Here is a 15908-nt window from a genome sequence, read left to right as displayed (position 1 = left end):
CCTGAGTCTGGATCCTCAGTCTGGATCCTCAGTCTGGATCCTCGGTCTGGATCCTCAGTCTGGATCCTGAGTCTGGATCCTCAGTCTGGATCCTGAGTCTGGATCCTGAGTCTGGATCCTCAGTCTGGATCCTCAGTTTGGATCCTCAGTCTGGATCCTGAGCCTGGATCCTGAGTCTGGATCCTCAGCCTGGATCCTGAGTCTGGATCCTCAGTCTGGATCCTGACCTTTGCCACAGTTGGTCTCCTCTCTGTGGCGGTCAGAGAGATGAAGACTCCACAATAATAATCTTCATCCTCGCTGTTTGGATTCAGACGAAGACAGGCAGCAGACAGGCAGGAGGATCGCATAGTTTCCATCTGTACTGCAGGACCGCCTGGACCTGGACCTGGGAGGTACTGTGGTCTGGACCCGGCCCAGTGTGTGTGTGTGTGTGTGTGTGTGTGTGTGTGTGTGTGTGTGTATTCACATGTGCGAGGTGTGAGAGCCAGAACAGAAAAACAGTAGCCGTTCCAGGCTTGCTCCAAGTCAAAACATTAACATACACACAGACACCCACAGACACACACACACACACACACACACACACACACACACACACACACACACACACACACTCAGAGGTTTCAGGCCCGCACTTCTCTCTCTCAACAACATGAGCGATGGAAAACAGACAGACAAGCTTACAATATCAACAATGTCCTCAAACCGGACCGACACGTACACACACACACACACACACACACACACACACACACACACACACACCTCACACACACACCTCACACACACACCTTACAATATCAACAGTCACTTCAAACCAGACCGACTAACCCAACTGACAAACCCAAACACACACACACTCTCACTCTCTTTCTCTCTGTCACACACACTCTACAATAACATCAGTTCCTTCAAACCTGACTGACTCTCTCTCTCACACACACACACACACACACACACACACACACACACACACTCACACGCTTACTCAGTGCCACCACACAGCAGAGGGTTCTTGGCAGAGCTCAGTCTATAATTAGCGCTGCTTTTATGACGTGTTTTACTGCTTTGTACTACAATATACAGCTAACAGGCTAGCTAGCACCAGGCCTTTGTATCTGTAATTATGGTGTGGATGGATTATCTGTTGGGCTAGCATTCGTGTTCGCTTGCTCTGTCGTTCCTTCATTTTCCCACCAAAATTGTTAAATTTTGATTGACACGTTTGAAGGTTAGTAGGCCAACCATTGCCGCTTAAAAAACAACAACAGTGTTCATCCATTTCTTATTCATTTGAGCATCAGCCAATGCTAGAGCCATACAGATTTAAAGTTTTATCATGACCTCGTTTTCATACTCAAACCACACTTGGCTTGAATTGTCCTCTGATGTGATCCGTAGCCTGGCTGCTCACGGTAGGCCAGTGCTTTTCTTTTGTCATCATGAAATGAAAAAGCTAAAGTTAACAGGTTAATAAAAAAAAATGAATCAATCACAAAAGCTACAGCACCACTTCATGCCGTCATGAGCGCAGCCGAGCTTCAGTTAGCTTCTGTTTCAACGTTTGATTCCTGAATTTAAAAAAAAGTTCTGGTTTCCTGTATCAGCAGAAAAACAATTATAGCTGATACAATTAGAGCTGCATCGATTAATCGATTAATCGATTAGTTGTCAACTATTAAATTAATCGCCAACTATTTTGATAATCGATTAATCGGTTTGAGTCATTTTTTAAGAAAAATAAGTCAAAATTCTCTGATTCCAGCTTCTTAAATGTGAATATTTTCTGGTTTCTTTCCTCCTCTATGACAGTAAACTGAATATCTTTGGGTTGTGGACAAAACAAGACATTTGAGGACGTCATCTTGGGCTTTGGGAAACACTGATCCACATTTTTCACCATTTTCTGACATTTTATAGACCAAACAACTAATCGATTAATCGAGAAAAAAAACGACAGATTAATCGACAATGAAAATAATCGTTAGTTGCAGCCCTAGGCACAATGGCATGCTGTGCCTAAAAAGTGTTAGCTCTGTTAAATTGCTAACTGACATTTACACTGTAGGTATTTAGCTGAACCTGACAGGCTAACTAGCACTAGCTCTTTGCCTCTGTAGAAACAGCTTAGTTCTATTCAATGACATGTTTTGCTTTGTAGCATACCTAACTTGCTAACTGGTGCTAGCTAATGGATAGCAAACTGGAACGCTGTACAGTGAACATGACGTGTGTTATATGAATTTACATTATAGACATTTATCTGATGCTAACAGGCTAAATAGCACTAGCCCTTTGGCTCTATAATTATGGCTGATGCAGTGGGATCAGGCAGGGTTTAACTGTCTGTTCTATTTGTCAAATAGAGATTTAAGACGTAATTATTCATGTATGAATGCAACTGCAAAATCACTCTCATGTTAAATTGGGGTCACTTTCAATCAAATAAAATAATAAATTCAATCCTGTGTCGATCCCTGTAGGGAAATTATCTTTTCTCTTCAGCGAGGTCAGAGGTCAGGACTCAGTGTCTTGCTCAAAGACACTTCAGCAGGGTGAAAACAGAGTTGGGTTTCGGTCTGTGTTGGTGGTTGTTGTTTAATTCACCGTTACATCACTGTCATGTCAGCCTCTGTCTGCTTCACTTCACTTTAGCTTTTTCCTCCGTTTTGCTGTGAGATGTTTCGGTAAGAAGCAAAAAAACCATTAACTTTCAAAGTCTCTCCATCTCATCTGTCTTTCTCTTTGTCTTTCTCTTTGTCCTTCTCTCTCTCTCTCTCTCTCTCTCTCTCTCTCTCTCTCCCTGTCTCTCTCTCTCTCTCTCTCTCCCTGTCTCTCTCTGTACTGTCTGCCACCTAAGAAGGCAGATTTTCCATGAAAACTGAAAACTTAAAAAAAAGAGAGAAAAACAGATCTAGAGTCAGCCTCCATTCACCACAGTCAAAACTACTGTCCTGATTCCCAGCTGCACAACCTGCCCCTGGACCTCCACACTGGGGGCGAGAGACATAGACAGAGAGAAAGAGAGCGAAAGGGAGAGAGAAGGAGAGAGAGAGAGAGAGGGGGAGAGAGAGAGAGAGAGAGAGAGAGAGAGACACTTGGCGGGAGTGATGCAGCGCAGAGGAAAAACATGAAGGGGGAAAATGAAAGAATAGAAACACCAAAAAGAAGAAGAAGAAGAAGAAGAAGAAGAAGAAGGAATGAGATTAAATTTTCCAAGAATGAGAGCTGAGCGGTAACACAGCAACATCAGCCAGAATGACTAGTTACACACATCTGTCTAGAATTAGAGAGAAAGAGAGAGAGAGAGAGAGAGAGAGAGAGAGAGAGAGAGAGAGACGTGCTTTGTGGCCTCTAGGACCACAACAAATCACACATACACACACACACACACACACACACACACACACACACACACACACACACACACACACACCAATTACCAGTTGTGATCCAGATGTATGTTGTGCTCCCTGGTTAAAGTGGGTTAGTGGGATACTAGTTAGGCTGATCCAGCTGTGAAGGACTGAACTGAAAACTGAATCTTATAAACGTTTGATACTTTAAGTGAATCTGTTCTGCCAGGCGGGATTCAGCCTCCAGAGGGCGAAGACACACGACCTCCAGAACACTCTAGCTGGAGAAGAGTCAGCTCAGTTCACCTGAACAAACTGTTAGCTAGCTAACTAGCCAGCAAACACACTGATGTTAATATGGACATGCTAACGCTAGCTGCTACTAGCTACGTTAGCTAGTGTGCTAATCAGATGTGTTAACAACAAGACAGTGATGGTTAGCTGACCAGATGCTATGGTTAGCTAGCTAACAAGCTGACATTATCTAAACCAGTGGTTCTCAACGTGGGGTCCGAGGACCACCGAGGGTCCTTGAGGGGGTTCCAGGGGGTCCCCAGCAAACTGATCTATTGTTAAACTTCACCATTATTTCATTTACAAGAAGTGAACACAATTAGAGAATGCAGAAGAATGACTGTTCTGATCATAGTTTCTCTGTTATCTCTCTACCTACAATACAGACAGTCATGGAATTCTGGACAAAATCATATCTAACAATAAAAAATATTCTCCAATTTGGGTTCGAGAGACAAAATCTCATCAAATGGGCTGTGGCTCTAATGTGTAATAAACTAGGGGTCCTTGATATGAAAATGGTTGAGAATCACTGATCTAAACACTAAATCAATCAGATGGATCAGTGATGAAATGATCAGTTCAGTCAGAAACAGACAGAAATTAACCGTCTGTTCAGTTCTGTTGAGACGGACAGAAACACAGTCAGCTGTTCACAGAGCTGAGGACCTCCAAGATGGCCGCCAGAGGGGGGGGGTGACATCACCTGAAGCCTTCTATAGACAGTGCTGCAACATTCAGAGTCAGTTTAAAGTTAATGTTGGTGTCAAAGTCAAATTTCTGGTATTTTAACAATGAGTTCCACTAGAAGACTTCCAGGCTACATGGGGCTTCACGGTCACTTAGCACTGTAACACACACACTCTCAATGTAGGACACATATCTCCACATATCACTACCTTCCAGACAGTCAATTAGTCAGTCAGTCAGTCAGTGTGACTTTGATGTGTAATGATGAAGGGTTAATTCAGTTATAAAACCCCCACTGTCCCAGTTCATCCAGTAACTGGACAGTCAGTCAGTCTGGATCAGACTGTCACAGTAGATGTCTGTGAGAGTCAGTGCCACTGAAATCTGTGAGGTTAACCATGGCAATGCCAAAGCTACTGTAGGACACACACACACACACACACACACACACACACACACACACACACACACACACACACACACACACACACATCATGATTCACTAGTTCTGGTCTAAAGTCTGTGACGGTTCTGTCTGGAAAATTAGACAGTTTATGAGAGTGGCACACCCCAGAGTGTGTGTGTGTGTGTGTGTGTGTGTGTGTGTATGTGTGTTAGGGTTGGGTATCGTTTAAAAAATTACGATACCAGCACCCTTAAAGTGATACCGATACCAATAGAGTACTTCATTCGATACCTTTTTTTTTATGTTTGGTGGCATCTCGGCACGCTGAGCTGCCAACTCCGTCACACACACCGCTCCACTTCACCTCCACAGACTGTCTGGGCTGTAGCTGCTGCGGCAGTGGGCCAATCACACGGCACATTAAATCGAAGAACGCTTGCGGTGATTGGCTGTGAGCAAAACCATACAAATAGTCATTTTTTTCTACATCTGTCTACAAAAAGTATCAAATTCAGGTATCGTTAGACTGGAGAAGTTTCGATACTACTTGGTACCGAGTTATTTCGGTCGATACCTTAAAGGTATCGAGTACCGATACCCAGCCCTAATGTGTGTGTGTGTGTGTGTGTAGGTGTGTGTGTGTGTGTGTGTGTGTTGGCAGAGGAGTAGATACTCAAATATCGCTCTTCATCTCAACCTCAATATCATCAAATATCGTTATAGTGTCAAAAATACAAACTGTGACAATTGTGACGAATCCCACGGTGCAGAATATAGACTAGTTAATGATCTGGTTATTAACGATTAATTTATTAATTAGTAATGAGTTTGTTTGAATGAGATCTAGATCCTCAGCTGCCTTCATCTCTTCTACGGAGAAAGCAGTAACGTCAAACACAGCTAATATCAGATTACATACTGATGCTGGTAACTATATATATCTCCATGCAATGCATCACCATGGCAACAGTCCATGCAAATGAATAGCTGAGGATCCCAGAAGTTTGTTTTTGTCGTGTGATGTTATCTAAAATCATTTGCGTAGCAGAAGAGGATTATGGGAGATTAAAAATCACAAGATGTGAAGATTTGTTGTTAAAGTTCAATTTTACAATAATATTTCCTACAAGGGTGGTATGACTGTGGCAAAAAATTATTTTGCTCAATATTGAAATTGCAATATAAATAGTAGTATAAATAGTAGGCGACTGCCTTGGGCCCCGGCAGCCAGAGGGCCCCCAAAAAAGACAAGAATGGAACTAATGTAAACTTATTTTTAATCAATATAAAATAAATGTACTTTCTGTTACAATAAATTATTTCAATCTTCGGTCACCCACCCTAATCAGTCAGGCTATAGTGGGTTATTCCACTTCTAGTGCGATTTTGCAAACTTGTCTACTATTTTGTGACAATTTCGGTACTTAAGCAAATTTTTCTTGCCACTGCATCAGTAGCTGAGAGAGAAGTAACACCCAAAAGAAAAAAAAGCAAGCTACACAAATGTTGCAGAAAAACAACAGAAAGTGCCCTTGCATGCAGAGTTTTCTCAGCCCCAACTTGATGGTAATATGTAGAAAGGATGGATTAAAAAGGGAGAGGGTTGGGGTTTCAGGGGGCCCCATGCTTGCCTTTGCCTAGGGCCCCCAAATCACTAAGTCCGCCCCTGCCCCTATCACGTGACCCTATCACGTGAAGAAAACAAACGACATCAGCCTTGCCTACCAGTGGTTAATTCAACATGGATAATGAAAGAAAATCTCCGGTCGTACTTTTCTCCATTGCTGTTCTTCCTCTGTAGTATTTTCAGCAACTAAGCAACCAACCGGCACGCACACGCCCAGTGTAGGTGAACGGTCATGTGATACGCCTTTTCAGGCGTGTTAGTATGGAACGGAGATTATTTCTGAAACGCTCGTGTGGACGGAGATCGTTTTCGTTTTAAAAATAAAACGTTTTAGTGTGTGATGTGGCCTGAAGCAGTTCAGCAGCCAGAACCGAATCAGAAAGGAGGAGCTCGGATCAGAGGTGCAGGACAGAAAAAACAGGCGCTCTAAAAAAAACCCACTACAGATACTCCTTGCTAGTAACATAAGACACGTATGAGGAAGTAAAGGCCTGAATTCCCCTAAAAAAACCAGCCGCTCTGTCTGCAGGTACAAAGATATAAAAGGCCTTTATTACAGTGGCTGTGTTATAAAACCCGACAAAAAACTACAGTCAAAAATCTGTCAAAGATCATTTCTGGTGTGTTTTCCCCACACTTCACTGTCCTCTGAACACATCACCGGGACTCTGAGAGAAGAATGTCCTTCAGAAGCCAACACTGGAACCTCTGACCTCTGACCCCTGACCCCTGGCTGCTCTGTTCCCCCGGTGCAAACACCACAGATGAAGAACCACAACTCATCAGCTCCCCGCCTCTGCTGTCCGTCTGTTAATGCTGTTTGGTTTACAGAGCAGTTTACTATGGAGACACAGAGGAAACTGGAGTACTGTTACCTCATCTGGATACTGCATTAACACTGTGTCGCTGTGTGTGTGTGTGTGTGTGTGTGTGTGTGTGTGTGTGTTGCAAGACAGAGAGAGAGGGACGAAGGCTGAGTCATTCTATTCAGCTGCCAGCTGCCTGTTTCAACAACAAACACCAGAGAAACCATTTATTTTCACCAATACACGCACACACACACACACACACACACACACACACACCTGTGCATACTGATTATATACTGTATGTCCACATCAATGCAAGATATTAAGGGATACATGATACAGATACAACTAGTAATCCAAACATTTTGCAGGACACACACACACACACACACACACACACACACACACACTGCTGGTGCAATAGTTTGTTCAGCCAGGCTGTGTGGTGGAAACAATAGCAATAGCATTAGACGTCCTTAAACCATGATAAACAGTCAGTCAGACAGACAGACAGTCAGTCAGTCAGTCAGTCAGTGAGTGAGACAGTCAGTGAGACAGTCAGTGAGACAGTAAGACAGTCAGTAAGACAGTCAGTGAGACAGTAAGACAGTCAGTAAGACAGTCAGTGAGACAGTAAGACAGTCAGTAAGACAGTCAGTGAGACAGTCAGTGAGACAGTCAGTGAGACAGTAAGACAGTCAGTAAGACAGTCAGTGAGACAGTAAGACAGACAGTAAGACAGTCAGTGAGACAGTCAGTGAGACAGTAAGACAGACAGTAAGACAGTCAGTGAGACAGTAAGACAGACAGTAAGACAGTCAGTGAGACAGTCAGTGAGACAGTAAGACAGACAGTAAGACAGACAGTAAGACAGTCAGTCAGTCAGTAACACATTGGTTTCTTTCTCTCTTGTGTTTTTCCACTGTATTTTATCACTCTCTTGTTAAATCACTTCACCTTGATTCTTTATCATTGTGCAAATAAAGTGAACTGAACACTTCCCTGCATGCTTCCCTCACTTTTTAATCACTTTTATTGGACTCCTTTCATTTCATTCACATTTCATTCATTTTATTGGGGTTTTATTTTCATTTGATCCCAAAAATGAAATGCCTAGGATTTCACCCGACCTCTGCGCCGCTTCTCTTTTTCATTTAATCCAAATATCTAATCCCAAAACCCAACAATGAAACCAGGCCAGTTCATTACTATACATGTTGAAGATGGCTGGAAAGCTACTTAGGCCGGTCAGCTGGTTTGGCGCAGTGAGACTCGGTCCCATCCAGGTGATTTGGTTATCTGTGTCAGCCAGGCCGGCAGCTTGGAAATCTGGGTCAGGACCAAAAGATGAGCTGCAGGAAGATCAGGAGCAGCCGAAATATCTGAAGTGACACAAATTAAAGTCCCACATGGTGTAAAGCAGGACTCCCCTCTCCTCTGTGATGAGAAAGGAGTTGGATGGTCTATCTAAACATGGTGAAAGTATCTCAAAACTAAATCCACACAATCCATATTAGTGCAGCGAGCCTCTAAACGAGCCGTTTGGACTTCAGTCACTTTGTGACGTCACAAAGGTTCGCTCATTATCATTTTTGTAAGAAATAATAGACTAACAAAGTGTTTTTTTCAAAGCGGTTGAGCGGTTGTCATTGTTTATTACCGGAGAGTTTTCCCTACCTGTAGCTGCCCGGGCCACAGTGTCTCACATTTCACTCTGGAAACGGTTAGCCAATCGGAACAGAGGGGGTCGTTAATATTAATGAGCCTTAAAGCGACAGAAACGGCCTGTTCTTGGTAAGGCTCAGAGAGATGCTGGAAAATGAATGTGTAAAAATGGATTGAGAGTGTTTTTGGTTCATGACACCACACACACAGCTTTGAATGGACAGAAAGACACAAAATAAAACTCTGGAGAGTGGAGAATATGGAGCTTTAACTAATTAACAGCTGGGACATAGCTGCTTTTTCATATACAGCAATCTGTGGTGGTGGCAACTCATTTGTGGAAGGAGCTAAAACCCTGAGGAAGTGGGAAGTTGAAGTTCTGTGGCATCATCTGTTACACGATCTGAACCACCATGACTAAATATTACCATGGAAAAGCAACAAAAAAACTCCCTTTTGTTCTTATCTAGGCTGCGTACACACCCAGCATGTTCTGATCCGTTTATCTGAACTCCAGTGATGACCTTTGACCTCTGGTGGCACCAAATAACGGCACCGAGAGGCTCAGTCCTCTAACCAGAGAACTGCGGTGCGGCTCGTTAATCCAACCGACTACAGGAAACAGCAAGGGATTATGGGTAGAAGGAGATTTTGTTAGTTAAACAAAATGAAGTCTGGGCTGATGCTCATATTCAGCTTCTTTCTTCACGTGTTCTTAACTGGTCTGAACACCACAGAAGAAGAGACAGACCAAGTCCATCATGTTAGATGAAGTTACAGGAGCTGGACTCAGATTTGTTTTGACCAGAGTTTACTCTTTGCCTTTCTGGTTTACCAGTTAGCAAACCCTGTGGTTCTTTGGCTCCGCCCACTGAGGTTTAACTCAACCAATGACATTATTTCTGCCTCTGAGAAATACTCCACTAAATATATATATTCACTCATGATGCTGTAAAGGCTTCAGATAAAAGCCTTGACTAAAAAGCATGTTGTTACTTTATTATGATAAAAACAAAGTGTCTAAAACAAAGATTTCACCAAATAAGCGGTGCTTTGGGGAAACTTGGTCTGAAATATAATGTATTTTAATTTGACATTTCCTCTGTCAGCTTTTGTTATTGTTGTCGCTATGGAGACCAACTGCTGAGTGGATAGAGAGGAAACTGTAGTCCAGTCCAGGTGACACACAACAGGCAGAGAGCAGCGTCTGTCCGGCTGCCAGCCGCACAGAGCTGACAGAGCCTTCCCAGCATGCACCGCTCACACTCAGACCACCACTGACTGGATGAGCTAATCAGCTGCTGGAGCTCACTGTTCAGACAGACAGACAGACAGACAGGCTGGATAAGAGAGAGAGAGAGAGAGAGAGAGAGAGAGAGAGAGAGAGAGAGAGACACACACAGACGGATTAAAACAGAGAGGAAGACAAAGGCAGAGAGGCAGACGGGTGGAACAGCAGACAAGGACGAGTTTACAGACAGACAGAGACACACAGTCTACACACACACACACACACACACACACACACACACACACACACACACACACACACACACACACACACACACACCGTCTCCAGTTTCCTGCTCTAGTCCTAATAGTGTATAATGTGTGTTTCTCTGCAGGCAGACATGCTGGCCTTGGTTTAGTCCTGACACAGCAAAACACACTGCATGGAGTCTGTACTACAGCAGTACTGCAGTACTGCAGTACACTGTACAGTGTACTGTAGTCACACTCACACTAAAGCAAAATACACTGCAATCCTGCAAAATGTAGCTTTCCACTACACATTACACTGCACTGTGGTCAACTGCTGCATACACACTGCATGCATGTTACTACACACACTGTACTTAAGCCTATTCCTGCATGTTACTGTGTAACACACTGCTCCACCCAACAGCCTACTGCTGCATAATAATTCACTGTACTGCACCGCCTGCACAACATGAGCAACTACTGCAAACACACTGCAACACATACAGTGTACTGTACTTCATATGAACTACTGCAAACACACTGCAACACATACAGTGTACTGCACTTCATATGAACTACTGCAAACACACTGCAACACATACAGTGTACTGTACTTCATATGAACTACTGCAAACACACTGCAACACATACAGTGTACTGTACTTCATATGAACTACTGCAAACACACTGCAACACATACAGTGTACTGCACTTCATATGAACTACTGCAAACACACTGCAACACATACAGTGTACTGCACTTCATATGAACTACTGCAAACACACTGCAACACATACAGTGTACTGCACTTCATATGAACTACTGCAAACACACTGCAACACATACAGTGTACTGTACTTCATATGAACTACTGCAAACACACTGCAACACATACAGTGTACTGTACTTCATATGAACTACTGCAAACACACTGCAACACATACAGTGTACTGCACTTCATATGAACTACTGCAGAACAGGCTGCAGCATACAGAGAACAACAGAGTGAACAACAGAGTGAACAACAGAGTGAACAATTGTGACCAATAGAGTGAACAATAGTGAACAATAGAGTGAACAATAGTGACCAACAGAATGAACAATAGAGTGAACAATAGTGACCAATAGAGTGAACAATAGAGTGAACAATAGTGACCAATAGAGTGAACAATAGAGTGAACAATAGAATGAACAATAGAGTGAACAATAGTGACCAACAAAGTGAACAACAGAGTGAACAATAGTGACCAATAGAGTGAACAATAGTGACCAACAGAGTGAACAACAGAGTGAACAATAGTGACCAATAGAGTGAACAACAGAGTGAACAATAGTGACCAATAGAATGAACAATAGAGTGAACAATAGTGACCAACAGAGTGAACAATAGTGACCAATAGAGTGAACAACAGAGTGAACAATAGAGTGAACAATAGTGACCAATAGAGTGAACAATAGTGAACAATAGAGTGAACAATAGAATGAACAATAGAGTGAACAATAGTGACCAACAAAGTGAACAACAGAGTGAACAATAGTGACCAATAGAGTGAACAATAGTGACCAACAGAGTGAACAACAGAGTGAACAATAGTGACCAATAGAGTGAACAACAGAGTGAACAATAGTGACCAATAGAATGAACAATAGAGTGAACAATAGTGACCAACAGAGTGAACAATAGTGACCAATAGAGTGAACAACAGAGTGAACAATAGAGTGAACAATAGTGACCAATAGAGTGAACAATAGTGAACAATAGAGTAAACAATAGAATGAACAATAGAGTGCGCTGCATCTTCCATACTTCAGTCAGGTGATTATTATATGATACTAAAGAGCTGGCAGGCCACTAGTGCATAGCATAGTCAGGTTTTTACACACACACACACACACACACACACACACACACACACACAGAGGGTAGGTCTGTCTGTCGTAACATTTGCAGAACTGGACCCAGACTGAGTAAACAAATGTCTTAAAATGCAATCACCAGTGTTGGTGTGTGATGAAAAATAATATAACAGGTAGGGGAGCGACATGCTGCTCCAGGGGACAATTAGTAAATTACTGATGTTACTTTTGAAATCAGTAACAAGTCATTTTACTTTACGGACTAATGAGCCTGGATACTGACAGGGTTTTTCATCAGGATCAGCCAGCAGTCTGGACTGAGTTCAGGGCTTGTGTTTCTTTTTTTCAGCTGAGATTTTTTAGTTGCTGTGATATGGAATAATACACAAGTAACTTTTTTAACGGGTATTTTTAAGGTTAAAGTCATACGGAGTAGGATTTTGAATGCTTGTGACTCGTAAACACAACTTTCACAGTTGACCCCTCCTCCCTGCGGTTGCCAGATCAGTAAGAACCAGTAAAAAAAAAGAAAAGTCCAGCGAGGCAAAACACCAAGCAGACAAGACTCGCTCCAAAACGAGACTGAATCTGTCGCTTCCACCTGCTGGAGAGTGTTGAAGGAGAGGAGGATGAGGATGAAGAGCGACGAGGAGTTGGTCTGTTTTCTGTTGGACAGCTAGCTGCCGGTCAGCTTTTCTACAACGAAGCTACGCTAACGGTAGCTAGCTGCAGCTCACACACACACACACTAGCTCTGACCAGTTGCTCTGTATTACGGGGCTTTCACACCAGAAGTGGTAATGTGTATATTTTGTGAGGCAGAGCGCAAACTGGAATCTCAGTAGGCTACAGAAACATATTTTTACCTTTCCAGATGCACTCACGGGGTCATCAGCAGTTTATTAAACAATTCCAACAGCATAGGGCTGGGCAATATATCGATATTATATCGATATCGTGATATGAGACTAGATATCGTCTTAGATTTTGGATATCGTAATATTGTGATATGGCATAAGTGTCTTTTCCTGGTTTTAAAGGCTGCATTACAGTAAAGTGATGTCATTTTCTGAACTTACCAGACTGTTCTAGCTGTTCTATTATTTGCCTTTACCCACTTAGTCATTATATCCACATTACTGATGATTATTTATCAAAAATCTCATTGTGTAAATATTTTGTGAAAGCACCAATAGTCATCCCTACGATATTGTCGCAATATCGATATCGAGGTATTTGGTCAAAAATATTGTGATATTTGATTTTGTCCATATCGCCCAGCCCTACTTACAACTGAACATTTAGCCCACTGTGTAGAAAATACCGAGATATATATCGTGTATCGCCATTCAGCCTAAAAATACCGAGATATGATTTTCGGTCCATATCGCCCAGCCCTACAACAGCCTATGGGTTAGTTTTCTGCAAATAGTCAGTTTTAAATGGTGTAGATAGATTTACTAATAACATGAATAATGTGCTAAGTTAATGCTTTGGGTCTTAACATCGTTCAAAGCAGCTGAAATAATTCAACAATGACGCTATCTAGGCTTCTTCTGAATATGTAAATAACGCAATATATTTTTTCTAACCTGGTATCCCCGTCCTTTCGGATATTACCTGCAAAGCCTGTGACTTTTTTGCCAGGTTCCAATATGTTTTTAATGTAGAGTTATTTAGAGTTATATTTGCTTTGCGCAATGCCACGATTACGCGTTTGGTGTGAAAGCCCGGTTAGAGTTCGGATCACTACAGCAGGCAGGCGAGGCTTTCAGATATAAAAGGACTCAGCGGTGGTTTCGGTTTTGCAGTCGGACTCACCTGCTGCCAAAAGGTCGACGCCCAGAAACGTCCCGGGACATTCAGAAAGCAGACAATCCAGGCAGAAGGCAGCAGGCTCTCTCTGCAGACACACACACACACTGTCACACACTACCAAGTAATGAGTAGGATCATTTTTTTGGATGAGTTTATGGTATTTCAAGGGGGAAAATCCTGCTCTGTTTCCCTTTAATATTGTGGTGCTTTTGGTTTTGTCGTTTGGTAGAGACGCAGATGCTCAGATACCAAAAAATCTGTTTCTCCTCCACTGTTGTTCCCATGTTGTAGGATGTGATGATTGCTCCTTGCGGTGTTTGTCCCGCCCCCTCCTCCGATGTGATTGGACAGCTAAGTAAAAAAGTGACAGTAATGGGTGCAGCGTTTTATCAAAAGCTGAACGTTTTTCAACTATTGGCAACTGTAAAAAACACCAGCGCCCCGGTGCTCAGCGCTTTTAGAAGAATGAAAACACAGAGTTCCCCTTTGCAAGCGATGAGAAAAACACACCAGAAAGAAAAAAAACCTCACACACACTTTGGTGGACACAGGCCTTTAGCCTCGCACTGAAACACTGACACTCTGGTCAAGTGGCGACCAAAAGGAAACAAAAACCACGACGACCCGTTCTGGTTCCCCAAGCCAGAGCTTAAGAAACCCGAGCTTCTCTCTCCAGCAGATCGGCTCTTGTTGTTCCTTCACAAGCCTCTCTCCGTCTCTCTGTCTGTCTCACCCCCAGGGACAGGAGGAATTTCCTGAGAGAAGGAGGGATGACTTTTCCATCGAGTTGGCGAGAGAGAGACACAGAGGGGGAGAGAGAGAGAGAGAGAGAGAGAAAGAGAGAGAGAGAGGGAGAGAGAATAACCACAACATCAGATGGTGACCTGATCTGACCTCTTGCAGCCTCCAGTGAGAACATCCTGACACACTGACAAACTGCTCCACAGCAGTTTCTACAGATGTAACCGTGGTAACGAGTCCCACGGTAACAAGCTGCACTGCAGGGTGACGCTTACAGACGTCCCGTAACCTGAAGTGCACAGGTTCGATCCAGCGGTGAAACTACCATATATGCAGGTGATGCAGCTGCACTGGGGCCCCGCAACAGTTCAGGGCCCCTCTTCCTGTCTCCACTATCGTATCATAAGATCTGGAGCACTGAGGCTACAGTACACACTCAGCCACTAAACTTTCATGGTAAGCGGTAAGTATTTATAGTACTCAAAGGGCCAAGTCATCTGCTCCATGGTGTCACCTACTTGATGTCATTCATTCACCAAATAAATAACAACAGTTTTACATGAAGTTTAAATAATTGATTGATAATGATTAATGGGCGATTTGATGTTCAAAAATGTGCCCCCGCCCCGTGAAATTCTGGGTTATGGTTAGGGCTGAACGATTTTGAAAAAATATCTAATTGCGATTATTTTGACTGATATTGCAATTGCGATATGATTTGCGATATTAGAGGGAATGATAATTTTTACATCGTTATTCTCATTTTCATTGAAAAACGTATTAAAATGATTATGGTGTGATTTTTGCGAGGATCTGTACCAAACAAAGATGTTTTCTTAAGTCTGTAGAATATGATGTGTAGGCCAGGACATCTCTGCAGCACCACAATATTTCAGTTAGAGCGTAGAAGTTAGAGCGTCTTTAGCTTCTGTCCTGTGACGTATTTCCCAGTGAAACAGAATATTTGAGCGGTGTACAGTTACAAGAGGGATTTAAATCAAATCCTTCGCATTCGATTGGACCGCTAAACAGTGGGCGGGGCTTAGAGTTTAGCGCGATACGGAGCTACAGAGAGAAACGGAGCTACAGAGGACTGTTGGCTCCACACACACCTCCCTCACCTGTTAGATCAGGAGGAGGACGAGGGAGAGATGAATGA

Source organism: Centroberyx affinis, unplaced genomic scaffold, assembly GCF_046629955.1.
Source record: "Centroberyx affinis isolate AG114_WGS23_722 - 3 ecotype Tasmania unplaced genomic scaffold, CSIRO-AGI_Caff_v1 ptg001220l_1, whole genome shotgun sequence".
Taxonomy (NCBI): Eukaryota; Metazoa; Chordata; class Actinopteri; order Beryciformes; family Berycidae; genus Centroberyx; species Centroberyx affinis.
This window is presented reverse-complemented; position numbering follows the sequence as displayed.